The sequence below is a fragment of the Euprymna scolopes genome, chromosome 22 (genome assembly GCF_053919585.1).
Source record: "Euprymna scolopes isolate OS-2025 chromosome 22, ASM5391958v1, whole genome shotgun sequence".
NCBI classification, from domain to species: Eukaryota; Metazoa; Mollusca; class Cephalopoda; order Sepiida; family Sepiolidae; genus Euprymna; species Euprymna scolopes.
The window spans coordinates 30,497,913-30,514,638 of record NC_136503.1 but is presented as its reverse complement, the minus strand read 5'-3'; the positions used below and the strand labels follow the sequence as shown (position 1 = coordinate 30,514,638).

Genomic DNA, 16,726 nt, shown 5'->3' with positions numbered 1-16,726 from the left:
GGTAAAACCTGTTAGACTAGAGCTCCAGCTCCAGCTCTAGCGAGTTATACGGCAGAAGCAAGATCAATGATCGGACTGTCGAGGACGTATCCCCGACTAGAAGGAATAATACCTACTCATGCTGTGGCATTGCTATAATGCTAATGCTGTGCTGTGCTGTGCCGTGCCGTGCCGTGCCGTGTTAGTATCAAATAATCAAATATATATCTAATTCTTTCTCTGGAAGCGATGGGGCATCCTCTCGGTGGGGAGGGGAGTGTAAGTTTATTATTGCCTGGATAGATCAGCTGGATCCCCCACTATAAACTAACGGTGGTTATTCAGGTTGGCACTTCTAGCGATAAACAAAAATGAACAAAAACTTTTATATTGTACCTACTTGTAACGTAATGAAGATTTTATATTTCAAAAATTGATAAAGTACTTTTTTATTTTATTTATGAAAAACAAATTTGCCCCCCCCCCCATCCTTTTTTTACCTATGACAGACGATGCCATGTTGGAGAACATAAGGGTAGCTAAATCAGTGATTGTTTTGACAGTTTCCATATGCATTAGGGTTATCTGCCCTTGCCCACCGATTCGTTGGACGCTTTTTGAAACGGTAAAATTTTATTTTTCTTGAATAAACCTATTTGATCAAATTACGTGATTTTTTTTTTTTTTTTTTTTCATATTCGTCCCCACCCATGGCTAGTACGTAACATCATGTTGACATTTCTGTATTTTGTTAAATTTAAAATGCCGCCATAAATGCTTAATCTGAATAAGCGCCAAACTAACCCCGTGTCTAACTTTGCTTTTGTGGGAGGCAGATAAAGAAACCCGTTCTTCAGGCAAGGATCAAAGTATAGTAGTTTTCTCCCGGGCATTACCTCCTGTTTTCAGAGGCGCGAAGGAATATGGGTATTTTTGTGCCTGTTTTGAAGAGTTGTTTTTCTCCACGTCAAAAATCGACCTTGTCTAAATTTGCCCTCGTGAGGAGTAAACAAGTGAATAGACATGCTTAATTAACACACCTTTAAGATTCTTGTATACAACAGAGGGAGGCACGTGAGAAAATTAGCATTTTTTTGTTTGTTTGGTTGGTTGTTTGGTTAGGAGTACTCAGTATTACATCAACAAAAACATAATAGTAATACCTTTCGAACTTTTACCCAAGCGACCCAAGCCAAGAATTACTTTGTATCCGATAGTTTAAATTAGGCACCGCCAAAACTGGGGGGGCAGGTCAGTACTTTTTGACGGACCGTCTTTTTAAAAATCTACCAAAAATCAGGTAATTATCCGATCAATACGAAATTTTCAGCGATTATTAGGAGAAGAATGAACTTTATAACAGTGTACTTATTTTTCATAAACGATATTTATATATATATATTTTTTTGCTTACAAAACCCCCCCTTGTTTTGAAGTGGGAACAAATATGCTTAAAATAATCATCTGAAACTGAAATCAACATATTGTGTTGTTGTAAGGGACAGAATTATAGATTAAAAAAAAAAATTGTTTGCATACCTTATTTTGACGTCTGAATATCAGAACTTCGATTGTGTTTAATTATCCCGCTTTTGAGTTTTGAAGTGTGAAATTCGGTGAATATGTTAAGTAAAATAATTAATTTAAGTTAAGCAAAACAAAAAAAATTTTTTTTTAATATTTATACGAAAAAAGCTATTTTAAAATTTTTGATAAATAAATTAACAATTTTTTTTTAGCGAGCCGAATAATGCATGACCATTATTAAACAGGGCATGCTTTGAATAATCGATACCAAAAAAAAAAATTCGATAAATATTGTGCCCTTTGTGTTAAAAATAGCATCATTTTTTTCGATCCCGTTTGAAAACGTTTGCCGCCTTTCGACTACGGTGGACCAAACGCGCTGAAATAATTTTTTTTATTCTGCTTTAAATTGCCCCCCCCCCATTTTGGGGAGCCTGGCCCCCACACACATACACATTAAAAACCAAACGCATACAAATGGTCACCCATCTGGTACTGGCCAGCCTCAGCTTAATAATACATTGAAATTTTCGTCACTGAAAAATAAGTTTTTTTTGGCCTGTTTGGTCTTCCATAGTTTGCTTTTTATCAAAGGAAAACGTAAACAGCGTCGATCTGAACTCTACGTCAATGCGAAATATCTGGTTACCTATATGAATAAGTGGAATTATTTGAAATTCAGGTACTTATATTATAATATTTTTGCATATTCTCTTAGAAAATCATCCTAAATCTTAGACAATAAATAAATTAATTCAAAAACCCTTTTTTTAAAATATTTAAGTACGTTTTTTGTGCAAGACAAAAAATGTCAATTGTTAACTTTTTGGGAAAATTTAACATTTAAAATTGAATTAAAAATAGTAGAAAAAGTTTTACATTATTCTGTTTTCTATATGATAAAATTCAGGGTTTTATCTTTCTGAAAAAAAAAAAGTTACTCAGAAATAATGGATTTTAATAAATGTAATTTCGTTTTAAAAAACAACAACAACTTGATTTTGCGGCCATTTTTTTAAACTTTAAATGCTTCAAAATTACTTTCGAATAAAAAGGGTGCTTAGAGTGGGGATCTTGTAAACTAACGCATTTCAAGTGAAAACATTGTCGTATTTATACGTCATGTTGAAATGGGTATAAATTACAAAAAATGCTCACAAGTAAAAATAAAATTTTTATCATATGCTTTTTCATGTGGAAGAGTTGTGCGACCAATTCAGTATGACAAACTAACTTCTCTCGCTTGACTTAAATTAAGGGTCTGCCATTTTTAAACATTATATAATTGTGGATGATTTTTTTTTTCTTGTTAAAAATGCATATAGAAAATTTTCTACTGGATCATTTTTCTTATTTTTTGGAAATCATACTAATTTCAACATGATACATAAATATGTAATGTTTTCACCTGAAATGTGTTGGTTTAAAAGATTACCAGCCTACAGAAGCACCAAGTAAAGACATGTCCGCCATTCTTTAATCTATTATTAATAGATTGTTGAAATGTTTTTACTATCAGGCCGTTCTTGTTCGAAAGTGGTTTTAAAACTCTTAACCGTCAAATATGAGGTAATTCCTGGCTTGAATTAATATTTATAAGTCAAGTCTTACGGTTTTTTGGCATTCATGCTTCTAAAGTAAAGCATATTACATTTTTACAAACAGTCCTGTCATAGCAAAGAACCAATATTTCTATCCATTCTCAGGCACTTTAGGTATTTATCTAAGAAATTTCCAATTAGTGTTAATATTCTTGAGCTGCAAAAGCAAATTTTATCTTGACCTTCCATTCCGTTCCAACTTTAAAAAGCACAATTGTTTTGGGTATCAGGTTTTAAGGACTGTTTTCGTTATGCACCCATTCATAAAAAGGCAACACATATCTTTAAAATGCTCCGAATTGATTGCACATACAGTCACTGTATATATAAAGATAACCTTGCATATACAGTCATTGTATATACAATAATAATTTAGCATGTACAGTGAATACTATTTTCAACTATAATTGAGCGTAATTTTATGTTGTACAGACTCAAATAGTCATATAATTATTCCGAATTCTGATTAACAGGTTTGGTTTGTTTTTGACTTCTTGACAAAAGATAACTTTGCGTTGGATTATTAATGGATAAGATACTAATATGGTATAAGACTCATAAGTTATGTTTGGTTAGAGTAAGATTTTGGTTAGAGTAGGGTTATGTTGATGATTAGCAGAAAAACTTCTAGGAATGTTGGAAAATAACCGCTTATCCTTATGTATACCGAGGCTGTACACATAGTGTTGGACTTGACAAATAGTTTTTGTAATGAACTCATGGAAATTCTATTTTATTAATCCTTCCGGTTCAATTCACTCGTATATATAAAAACAGAGTATATATATATATATATATATATATATATAAATAAATTTTTTTTTTTTTTTTGTCAATTAAATTCAATAAAAATTCTTTACTAAATTTCATATAATACAGGATGTTCTAGAAGTCTTGGACACATTTTAAGACTTTATATCTACTGAACAATAATATGTTACACAAAAGTGACATGATTTGCAAGCTCTAAATTTATCAAGTTCAAAACATATCATTAATTGTCCCCTAATACATATTTAATGAGTTTCTGTATCTTAAACGTTATTCAAATCTAAACGCAACACTTTTTTTTTTTTTAAAATTGTTCTGAATTTAGTAAACCATTCAATATAAATATATATTTTTAATACAAAACTTAATTAAAAAAAATATTTCTCATTGACTTTTAAATTGTAATTATATAAAAAAATACTAAAACTGTTTAATAAGATTTTTATTATATATATATATATATATATATATAAGAAATTTAAAACTGCTTTTGGTTTCAGAATTGTTTTTTTTTTTTTTTTAATAATTCAATTTTAAATAAATATCAGTTTAACATGTTTTAATAAAAAATTATTTTTTTTTTTATATCAAAGATAGATTTTTGAGGATTACTTAAAATTAAAACAAGTTAAAAATCTTACTGCAAAATTTAGTATTGTCACTTGAAGGAGGTTGAAAAAAATTGAACGAGTACATTCACAGGATTTATTCAAAGGAAATCATGAAAAATTTTACCAAACTCAATTCTTGGAGGAACTCTCATAAACGAACTGTTTTCCTCTTCCTTTATTTTTGTTGGATTATTCTTTATTGGATCAAATATTGGTCGATTCCAGTTTTCAACATTTGAAAGAAATTCATGCTTCTTCATCAGAACATAAAACAGGAAAGCTTCATCAGTGGACTTTTTCAAGAAGCCAGAAACTCTGATTTGCATCACTTTTTGGTAAGTTATTTCTTTTATTTAATTTCTTAAAAATGTATCGATTTATTATATAAAAGAAAATTTTATTTCTGTATGTCTATGTGCACAATTAAGACAAAGATGCAATTACAAACCTTGCATATTCTGATTCAGTATGACCCCAAGTTGGTTATGGTAAAAAGAAATACTATTGTAGCAGAAACAAATAGAACTCTTTTCTTGTGCGTTAGTGCCTCCCCTGACTGTGCGATCTTCCTTACCCCCTTAAGGAACTATAACTGCTTCCGTCCCGGACAAGAAAAACTCTTCCCTTTTTCCAGCGAGACGTCAAGGAGAGCAGACCTAGTCTGTTTAATGTATGAAAATGGATAAATATAAGGTTAGTTTTATCATTGGTGTCGCTATTTCACTTCCTGTTTCCCCTCCCATGTTAAGAACGGCTTTTCTCAATAATAACGTTATTGAGAAAGCCATTTTTAATATGAGGAAGGCTGGCGTTTTATTTTAACTATTCTGTGCTTTCACCGAACAATTTAAATAAAATATATTCAATCAAAAATAAAGGAGTAATCGGAAGTGAAGTAGACACCAATGATAAAGATAACCAAATATGGTGAAATTCACTTTAATTTCAACTTGTGATAAATTATTTATTTTAGGGATCATTTTGGTAATATTTAGATGCAAACAAAATTTAATTTATTATTAATGTATTTTTTCTTGTGTCAATATACTTTTTTCCAGGCTCCTTAAGTTATTTATTTTTGTTTTTGTTGACAGTCGATTTATTTTTTAATGTTGATGTTTTTCAACTTAACATACATGATATTGTCTCTATGTACCCGATAATATAAATCTCACCTGTCTGTTTAAATGTATGTATGTATGTTTGTATGTCTGCCTAAAACTTTCGACAGACACGACTGATTTTCACACGATTGGAATCGTTTTGAAGCTCGACCCTTCAGAAAATATTGATTCGTTCACCCTCAATTGGACACTTTTCTACAGGGAGGGGTCGCTTTTTTCGCCGATATTTTCGAAAGTTATCCCCTCTTTTCGATTGACTAGCCTTAATTTAAACCTTCACCACTTCCAGTTTGACTATAGGCACAACAGCAAAGACGTCACAATTTTTTTTTTCTCTCACATTCTTTTCCTCCTTTGCGGTATGGATTTGAGCCTACTACCACTTTTTAAAATTTTTAACACACACCTTCCAAACACCCAAGCAACGCCGGGCACCCAGGCTAGTATATATATATATATTAAGTCACATCTTAAAAGGTCCACTCATTAATTCAGTAGGCTTAATATTAGATTTTAAGTTGTCTTAAAGAGTTGAAAATTTCTTTAAATTAAATTTTTTTTGCTCCATTATCAAATTGTGCTTGTCTACTTTTTACATTATTCAAAATTTTTGTTTTATTAATGAATTATTAAAAGAAAAATCTATCTATATCTACGATGTGCTATGAATCGTATTATAAAGATTCCATGTGTTACCTGTTGAAATGAATTTTAGAATAAACAAAATTGCGCTTTCATGTAATTTTTGTACTTTTTTTTATGGAATTTTCCCAATGTTTTAAATGGTTTCATCTAATAATTGTCGTTTCCATTATGATTAATTTTCATCTCTCACAAGATAACATCTTTTGAATTGAAAGCCATGTTTAATTTCAGAAGAGTATCTGATAGGTAGCTAATCTGTATAAGTCTTGAACTTTATAAGTTTGGAGATGCAGGGCAAAGATGTTTCTTGTGTGAACACGGAAAATTATGTGTGGGAATTCTAACAGATCCAGTTTGTTTTATGGAGCGATTCTGGTTTCTGGTTGCTAGTAGAACATGTCTCCATTTGATAGGTCAGTTCCTATCGCCAGTGTTTATAAACAGTACCTTTGAACTTTCTTCATTCATACTTCATTATATCAAATGCCCTCTAGTCAGCAAAAGACTTCTCACAGAGGGCTTTGTAGTTGTATCTGATATGGAGACTGGAGGAAGATCTCTATCATGTTTTCTTCCACTGCACTATCGTTCGACCATTTTGTAAGTTAGTTGAAGACTTTATGGTCTGCATTCTGAATTTACAGCTCTTTGTCTTGGATCCAGTTTCCCCATGTTGCAAGTTAGCACCAAATATGAAGAAAGAGGAACGTTACGCTTTTCTTTGTTAGCTACTGGTTATGAATGGTGTGATTTGGTCGGCACGTCAGAAGGAGGTTTACAGAGATTAGACCTTCACTGCTTCCCAGCTTGTCCCCATTTTCAAATACAGCTTGAAAATGCATATTAGGCTGGAGAAGGTGAAACTCTCTGGTAAATTTCAATGAAAGATGAGTGAAAGTTTTGCGTCTGTGCCAAGTGAATGGAGCTAATCTTGAGTGGTATTTGGACGTGACATAGGCAGGGATGTTGGTTAATCTGACACTGCATCGAACTGTTTAGGTTAGAGTAAGGTATTTTTCCTAATTTTAACTTAGCTAGAGTATGCATGACATCATAGTGCCCCCTTTTTAGTCTTTGTCCTTATCCCTCCTCCTCCGTTATTTTTTTTTATTCCCAAACTCCCCCCGCAATATATATATATATATATATATATATATATATATATATATAGTCATTTTGGTGTTTAATTAGGATTTTCATGGGGTGAGTGAGTCTGGGATTAAGTTGAAAGAGTCTAGTTAGTGTTAGATAAGTCAATATTAACCCCCAATCCCCGTTTTTGCCTTGTGTCACATTTTGTGTATATTTATTTTTAAATGTATTATGAATAAATATCTATGCCATTATATCAAAAATATTGTTGAACATATTTCACTTGTTCAAAGACCTGCATTTTTAGTTATACTTTGTGAAATTTGACTTCTGGACATACAAGACTGCAAATTATATAATTTTTCAAATTTCCAATAAACTTTGAACATTCACAATTTAATGGTTAATTGCGCTATTAAAATAAGATTGTATTTTGGGATATCTACTTTATAATGTTTATTCTCTTGGAGTCACCAAAAACCTGTTGTCCTAATACCATACTCCCATACTGTACTGAGCATGCACGGAAGTGCACAAGCATACGAGTCATGTCCACCTGCGGCAAAAAGCAAACCCAGGACCTTTCAATTGCAAATAAAGTCTACTAATGAGCTACATCCATTTTACCCCAAAGCGACGATTTAGTTTTGCCCAACAGATATAAAAAAAAACAAGCCGATAAATCATTCGGAGGCGGTTGAAAAATATTGCTCTGATAACGTCTCGCGTTACTGCATTTCGTATCGTGGTGTGTCGATTTGACAAGATTGTTCGGTGTTGCTCAGGAACGTAGCATATCAATTCAATGTGGCATGTCATATCGGTCGACGGTATTGCTTAGGAACATGTCAATTTCATAATATTGTTCGGTGGTGTGGCATGTCGATTTAACGGTATTGTTCAGGATTGCGTTGACGAATTTGTTCAGGACCATGCCGTTACTTGTGATATATATATATATATATATATATATATATATATATATATATATATATATATACTAGCATTTCAGCCCGGCGTTGCCTGAGTGTTTGGATGTTTATGTTGAGCAAAAAAAAAAAAGTGGAAGTAGGAAGGCAGGCTCAAACCCGTACCGCAAAGGACAGGGTAAAACGTAACGTTTATGCTGTTACGACTACCGCCAAACTGGAAGTGACATTTATGAAATTTAAGGCTAGACAATCTAAAGGAGAGGATAACTTTAAAAAATATCGGCGAAAAAAGTGACCCCCGCCCTGTAGAAAAGTGCCTAGTTGAAGGGGAAGATATTAATGTTTTTAGCCAATTTTTCGATATTTGTCGTATGAAAGGTTGAACTTTAAAACGATACTGATCTTGGTAAAATCCGTCGCCTCTATTGAAAGTTTAAGGCAGACATGCAAACAGACACTAATTTGCATATTGGTAACTAAAAATTTTTGACCCAAACTGATGAAAAAGCTTGCTCTATCTCTGAATACCCTTTATGTAAAATCTCAAATATTTAGACCAGAAATTATCTGAGTACTTTGGAAGAGACTGCAGAGGTCAATTTTTTTTTAACTTTGACCCCTATTATGACCCCTTAAAATTTATTGTTTTGGGCTCAAATAAAGTTATTAAGTTAGATCCATGTCCATGGAACATATATCTAAAATTTCAAGTATGTAGATCCAAAATTGTTGGAGTTTGGTAGAGTTCTCAAAGGTCAAATCGTTGAACTTTGGCCCCTTAATCGCCAAATTTTTGGCCAAAAACCGATCACATCGATTTTCCCAAATCTCAGTACCCTGTATATCAAATTTCGAGTTTGTAGACTAAAAATTGGGTTAGTGCGTAGGGAAATGTACGTACACACACACACACACACACACACACACACACACACATTCACTTTTATCATATATATATATATATATATAATTTTTTTTTGTGCTCTTTCCTTCTCCGTTCTTATTTGTACTTGTTTAAAAAATAGCACTGAAACTAGATTATTTTTATTTTTTTTCTATTAAACTTTTGTAACTGCTCCAGTATATGTATGAGAGAGAGGGGTGTTTTAAAAGGAATGTGTTACAGACATTTTAACTATTTTATTATTCATGACACAGTAAAGCTTTTCTTTTTTAAATTTCTAAAAAAGATTTTAAATTTTTTTTTTTTTTTTTTTTCACTCCAAACTAAGCATATTGCCACTTGATCGTAGGGCTATTATTGGAGGATCATGTCTAACAGGTGATTGTGGGGCGTTGAGAAGCAAGATGTCTGTTTACATTACATTTAAACTTTTGCTTTGTTAGTACAGTGAGGGGAAACGGGGAGGGAATTCCAAAGTCTGGCAGATTGTGGGAAGAAACTCTTAGAGCAGAAGGCTTTCCGACATCTAAGAACCTCAACAGGGAAGAGGTAGGATGTTGCTGTTTGCCAAGTTTGTCTAGAGTATGTATGTCAAGTTGGAACAAGTGGTGTGAGTTCATCAGAGCACATTCCATTAAATTATTTCTAAAACAGGCACAGTGATGCGACATTGCAGTGATGAAACACAGGTTGGAGCTTGGCCGATACTGTTGGGTCTATTAGATTGGAGACTTTTTCGACCCTGTCTAAGAATGAAAGACTAGAAGTAGATACATCAACCCAGATGTGGCAACGATACTCCATGCACCGGTGAATGGTGTCTTTATAGAGGTATAGAATACTCTTTGGTGTGAGTAATTTTCTAGTATGGGAGAGACCTAGATTCTTTGCAGCAGTTTTGGCAATGTCTTCAATGTATTTGTTCCAACTCGCGTTGCCTGCAAATGTCAAACCGAGGAGTTTGAACGATGAGCTCTTGAACAGGGTGCTATGTGCTATAGCAATCGGTGGTTGATAATGCCTTTTTGATTGTTAAAGGAAAGAAGCTAAGTTTTAGTATCAAATGTTATCATCCATAATATCAAAAAATGTTTTTTTTTCCCCATGAAACTGCATCTATCTATCATGACATACTAATTTTTTCCAAAAACTACCTACAGTATCTGTGTCATAAATATTTTTACATTGTCTTTTTTTTTTTATTGTCATTTCACCCCAAAAAAGGCACGGAGCCACTTAGTCATGATAGGCAATAATTGAGAGGGTCGGTTCTTTCGCCAGAATTCTTGTACACTGGTACCACATGAGCCATCTTCCAGCTATTAGAGAAGCAGGATTCAGCAAAGCATTTGTTGTAGAGTTGTGAAATTATGGAGGTGGGGGTGGGAGGGGGGGGGCTAGCTCAGCTTAGCATTTCTTAACTAGTATAGCAGGAATGAGATCAGACCCATATGCCTTGAAGGTTTTTAAGATTTTTATATCACTGACATGAGAAGGGGTGATTTTCAGATCATCAATTGTGACTTGCGTGCACATAGGGAAATTTGGGAGGGAGTTGTTTGTTTGCTCTAGGGTGGAGTTGGAGGTGAATTGCTGAGCAAGCACTTCCGTCTTTTCGGTTGCTATACATGCAACGTTCAGATTGTTAGATAGTGGGGAATTACTGATTGCCCTTTATTTACTACACTATTATAGATTTTCTAGAAATCAAGAGTTCCTATCTTCTGCGATTCTATGCATTCCCTGTGTTGCGTTGCCTGTGGCTATTACTCTCTTACAATGATTTCTAGCATCTATAAATTTGCATTTGACTTCTGTCATAAGAACCGGCAGAGTGCATGCTGGCTTTGTGCAATGGCAACTGCACAATCTGTAGTGAACCATGAGGGTGATTAGGGCTTGCTATTGTCAATTAGGTATCCTCAATCTCCAAGACAAGACCAGCCCAGACCAACCGATTGAGCACAAGTGACATGCAAGCATGTGAAAATATTTAACAGGTAAACTCTTAAACTATTGGTCACATAACACTGAAATTAAGAGGAAATGGTAATTATATACCAAAGACAGTTTATAACAAGTAAAATCTTTGTTTGGATGGATGAATAACGTGTACAGTAGACATGGCCAAATGGCCAAAATGGAAAGAGGGAGTAAATATTTTTCACTGATTATTAATTGAAGAATGAACTTTATAATGGTGTACTTTTTTTTTCATAATCGATATATATATATATCGGTCTTGAAACAATTGTAACTTACAATGAAATACACTTTTTGTTGCTATCAATTCCTTTTTTGAAGTCTTGGTTTTGTTAATACAGTATATTAATACTCAATTATGAAATATGATAATTTTATAGCTTACATTTTAAGTCATCTCTTTTTGGCTTAAAATTCACTGGTATATGAAAATTTACTGAATTATATGAACCAAAATTCAGTATATTACAAACATATATATATATATATAATTTGCCTACAACCAACCTTTTTTATTTGTGGTTACAGATATGCTTAAAATAATCAGCCGAAACTGAACAAAATATATTGTATTGTAGAGAAGGTGAGGATTGTAGATAAAAAAAAAAAAACTGCATGCATCAGATTTTAAGGTTGAAAATTCAAATTTTGAATGTGTTTTATTTTTCATCTTTTGTGTTTTGAAGTGGGAAATTCGTAGAATATATTAATAATTATCTTTTAGATTAGCAAAAAAAAAAAAATATTTTCATTATTTTATGAAAATCCCTACTTTTAAATCTTTCAAAAATAAATTGATAATTTTCTTTTAGTGAGCCCAATATTGCTAATATACCATCAAATAGGAAATGCTTTGACGAATCGATATCAAGAAAAATGAATAAATAATTGTGCATTTTGCTAAAAATACAATAATTTCTTTCGGCAACTTGTCATTACATGATATTCTCTCACTTATGTTGTTCAGTTACAAAGAGTTATTATCTTCCCCTTTTCCTTTTTGCTATGACTTTTGCTTGACTTAGTTTAAAATGTGGGGAACTTGCATCTACCATGCTCTCATTAGCCCTGATGGCAGTACAGGGTCAAGACGGCCAAGGGTGATACTAGATGCAGGAGTTGGCTCTAACACATACGGCACCTAGAATTACCAAAATGTTCACCCACCTGATACTGGCCAGCCTCATCGTTGCTTAGCTTTGGGTGTTATTTAGGCAGTATATATATATATCTTGCTTACAAAATTGTTTCTTCAATTAATCATCATTAAAAATACATGGAAATTTACAGGACTAAATGCACTTATTTAATCCTATCATGACTAGCATAGTTTTTTTTCCAAACAATCATTAAATTTTGGATTTTTTAAATTTATATTTAATCTATAGAGTGAGATAAAAGATCGAATTATTTGAAATTCAGGTATTTATGTTATAATATTTTTGCAAATTTTTATAGCAAATCATCCCAAAATCTTATTTAGACAAAAAAAAAAAAAAAAAAAAAAATTGATTCAAAAACCGTTTAAAAAATATTTAAATGTGTTGCCCATCAAGACAAAAATCACGGTGAATAGTTTTTTTTTTTTTCTTTTTTTTTTTTTAATTTTTTATTTATTTATTTATTTTTTTTTTGGAAAATTTTAAATTTAAAATGCCATTAAAAATAGAAAAAGTTTTATATTATTTTGCTTTTCATGTGATAAAATTTAGGTTTTTTTTTGTTTTTCTGAAAAAAAAAAAAGTTGCTCAAGAATAATGGATTTTAATAGATTTTAACTCGTTTTAAAAAAAAGAAAACTTCCCCCTTTTTTTTATTGTCCTGCCTAGTGTACAGAAATATGTCGACAAGTTGAAATGCAAAATGTTCATTTAAACTAGCTAACATATTTATATTACTTTTGTGTATGGGCAAATTCCTTCATAGATTGAGGTGATTTAATTTTTAAATCTTTCTTATCTATCTGTTGATAGCACAAATGGTGGGGAGCGCAGCTTGAACATTACTTGTTTTGATTTTGATTCGAGCTAATGGCACCCAAATCATTTTGTTTTTTTAAACTTTTGAAATTGGTACTATATAATATTTAATAGCGAATAAATACGAGATCTGCATTAATCCAAATATATTTATGCATATCTTACGATCAGGCAAGGCTGGGAACTCCCCGCCCCACTAGTATTAAATAAAAGATAAGACATACAAGTTACATACAACTTTATATCATCAGATCAATGAGAAAAAATGAGAAAATGAAGAGAAAAATCTATACCATTTCAAAGCTAAATGCTTCTCATCTAATATGTGTATTCATACTATTTAAACAATTTTGATTTAAAGCATTGTATGACAATAGATCGCTTGTGCATTTTAGGAGGCACTTAACGGATCCAAATATTTATTTCCTCTTGTGAACTGGAAATGTTCAGCCGCTGCAATCAAACGAATTGCATATTACATCACGTTTGGATGATTTTAAACTGATGTCTACATCAGTTTAAAATCATCCAAACGTGATGTAATATGCAGTTTATTTTTTTTTCGGGTGTGTTTTTCTTGAAATGAAAAAAATAGTGGGGCAGTGGTTATCAATGTTGATTCAGTGTATATTGTTATAGCTCTGTAGGAATTATCAAAGTACTGAAAATGGTTATAACTTTTGTGCAGTGTCTGCTGCGAGTAGCTATTTCTGTAAATAATTTTTAAAAAAATCTAAATGAAGCCGATAAAAAGAAAAAAAAATCATGACTTACTGATTTATACAAATATATAAGTTTTAACCAATTTCCACAACTCCAATATTGTGGGTTTCAATCAAGTTAGACACGATACAGAAATGACTGGAGAATAGTTGTATGAAATAAATTGTTGGCTGGGTCAATTTGTTTGTGAATGTTTCCTTTGATGGTAGTAATACAAGACAGTAGAAAAGTATCTGTAGTTCAGAAGATTCTGTTGTATGGTTTTCTTTCTACTCCTTTTTTTCAACTAAAGATAAATCATCTATGCGTAGCTGAATCAACAGGTGAATAAAAAATAAGAACAAACATCTAGGTCATTTTGTAAAATGATAGCATGTCTTCTCAGCAATGTTTAAACCTTGACCTTTATACCTTTTTGTTTTGTTTTTTTTTCATTTTTTTTATTTTGTTGTGACACAACTTTAAAAAAAAAATTTTTTTAATATTTTTTTAGGGACATTTTCATTGTAATAGAAAGTTCAGTTTTAATCCAGAACAGAAGGTGACGCTTATTTATTTCTGGTCCATTCGTTTGTGAATGTTTCCTTTGGTGGTCGTGATGTACCTATTTACTATGCCTCCCCACGGGACAGAGTTAGACACCAGGGTCGTTTTTTAACGTGGAGAAAAGGTACAAAAATAAAAATTGTCTCAGTCGTGAAGGATTTCTCCTCCACCGAAAGAGAACAAGAAAATGAAGTGCAGCATCTGAGGAACAGATACTACACTTTTACAGTACAAAAATATTCATAGTTCAGAAGAGAAAGAGAATCAAAAACTATAATATGCAGGCATCTTTTATTTTTATTTGTTTTTTTTTTTAATTCCAATCCAGAGTTCTCCTTTTGGGGAATTGGATTTTCCCTAAATTCAAAACCGGCCTTAAATCTAAGTCCTCTCTCATGTGGCGCTAAGTAAATAAGCACCCTGCACCACAACTTTCTATTTTAAAATTCAAATAATTTGAATTTGCATAAAATTTGACTAATAAACACTAATTAAGCAAGATTCTCTGAATTTCATTTTCTTAAGACTTCTTAAGCTTCAAAATTTATACATTTTTTCTAGAAAAAAGATCAGTGAATTGTTATCAAAATTGGGATACGGATTCTAGATATAAGGTTTAGTAACATATCTTGAGTTTACTCTTCATAAAGAGGGATAAGTGGTGCAGAACTTTTGTCTGGGGAATTAATTTTACTCATATTGTGGTGAGTATTCTATGTGTGTGTGTGTGTGTGTGTGTATATATATATATATATATATATATATATATATAATTTCGTCGTTGGCAGTATACGTTTTGCTCATAAGAATTGAGCCAACCCCATCTACGAAGTGTTTTAGCTGATTCACAAGACACAACTTCATGCTGCACACATTTTATCTATTACCATTTACTGTGGCAAACATGTGCCTGACATGCAGGTTCAGAAAGGCATCTTGTAGTTACACCATTACAGGGAGTACCGCCATGTCGCCTACCCACCAGGCGAGTTTATTTGGGGGTGCATCTCCCCGGTGAATAAAACGCGCCCCCAGATCGTAACCTGGAAGTTTCTATGATTCGGCGCAGTGCATACAGCGCCTGATCTTCTCAAATGGTCACCCATCTGGTACTGGCCAGACTCCTCATTGCTTAACTTTGGTGATTTGGCAAAAACTGGTGTGTTAACGTGATTGTGCCATATATATATATATATATATATATATATATATGCATGCACACACACATATATATCTCAAATATGACGGTATAAAATAATGTCTTGTGGGCTGTGAATCTAATTGTTCTTTTTTCAGAAGGCTGCTTATATGCTCTAAGTTTTTTATTGTGATTTTGCAAACTGTAAAAGATTTTCATTTCCTTTTAACAGTTTTCTTTCACCATATTTTTATTTCAAAGAGAGAAAAAAAAAGCTCCAACTTTTTTTTTTTGTTGTTTTTCCGAGGAACACATATGTCTCAAATGCATTGTTTGAACTTCTGCTATTCAACAAAACACATGTAAGACGTACTGCATTAACATATGAATAGAATACTATGAGTGAAATAAATACATCTTGTTTTGGAATGATAACTAACGATATATATATATATACATTATATATATATATATATATATATGTGTTAACGGCCGGATAGCTGAGACAATAATGTAACTTAACAGAAAGATACGGTAATAAAAAATAAAACGTGTGTGTGTATATATATATATATATATATATATATATATATATATCATTCAGATATCGTTTCACTGTAATACAGTTCTTCAGTGTGGCTAGATGAACAAGTACTTGAAATTGAGGTCAAAATTCAACAGTAAGTCACTACCACTACACCATGAGTACAAGCAACAAATAAAAGGAAATCTTAATACGGATATAATTTTTTTTAATGTCAGCACAAAATCACTTTACATTCCAACATCTAAAAAAATGTGACTTCTACATTGGTTACTTACGATTGCATGTGCTATTCGTTGATATCACAGATTCTTGATGTGTTGTGTCCTGTTCACTACTTGGCAAATATTGATGCAGTAGTCTAGCTCAACATTATCAGGTGTTTTGCAAGCCCTTTACCTCCTCCCTCCCTTCCTCTTTATCATCAGAGCTAAATGTTTGGCGTTTTTTCTTTTATGTAATGTGAGCGGTTCAAAAATCCTGTAATATAATGGCTGAATGAGGCAAGTCACACATCCCCAACTGAGCCTCGAACAAACATCTGTCAACACGTTGCATGTTCTCTCTCAAATCGGCAAATCATTCACGTTTATATGAAGCTAAAAAATAACGAACCATTTATAACCC

The 16,726-nt window shown here is 32.4% G+C and overlaps 1 protein-coding gene and 1 pseudogene across 2 annotated transcripts in view; both read right to left on the bottom strand.

The window, feature by feature from the left end:
- The window catches only part of LOC145243937 (UDP-glucosyltransferase 2-like), a 54,910-nt gene extending 40,712 nt beyond the window's left edge, over nucleotides 1–14,198 (bottom strand). The window contains exon 1 of the mRNA XM_080107064.1: nucleotides 13,923–14,198. The gene's annotated coding sequence lies outside the window, so the exon portion shown is untranslated. The remainder of the gene's footprint in view (nucleotides 1–13,922) is intronic.
- The window catches only part of LOC145243939 (UDP-glucosyltransferase 2-like), a 51,975-nt pseudogene extending 35,491 nt beyond the window's left edge, over nucleotides 1–16,484 (bottom strand). The window contains exon 1 of the transcript XR_013862974.1: nucleotides 16,378–16,484. The product of XR_013862974.1 is annotated as a UDP-glucosyltransferase 2-like (transcript). The remainder of the gene's footprint in view (nucleotides 1–16,377) is intronic.
- Between the last annotated feature and the right edge of the window lie 242 nt (nucleotides 16,485–16,726).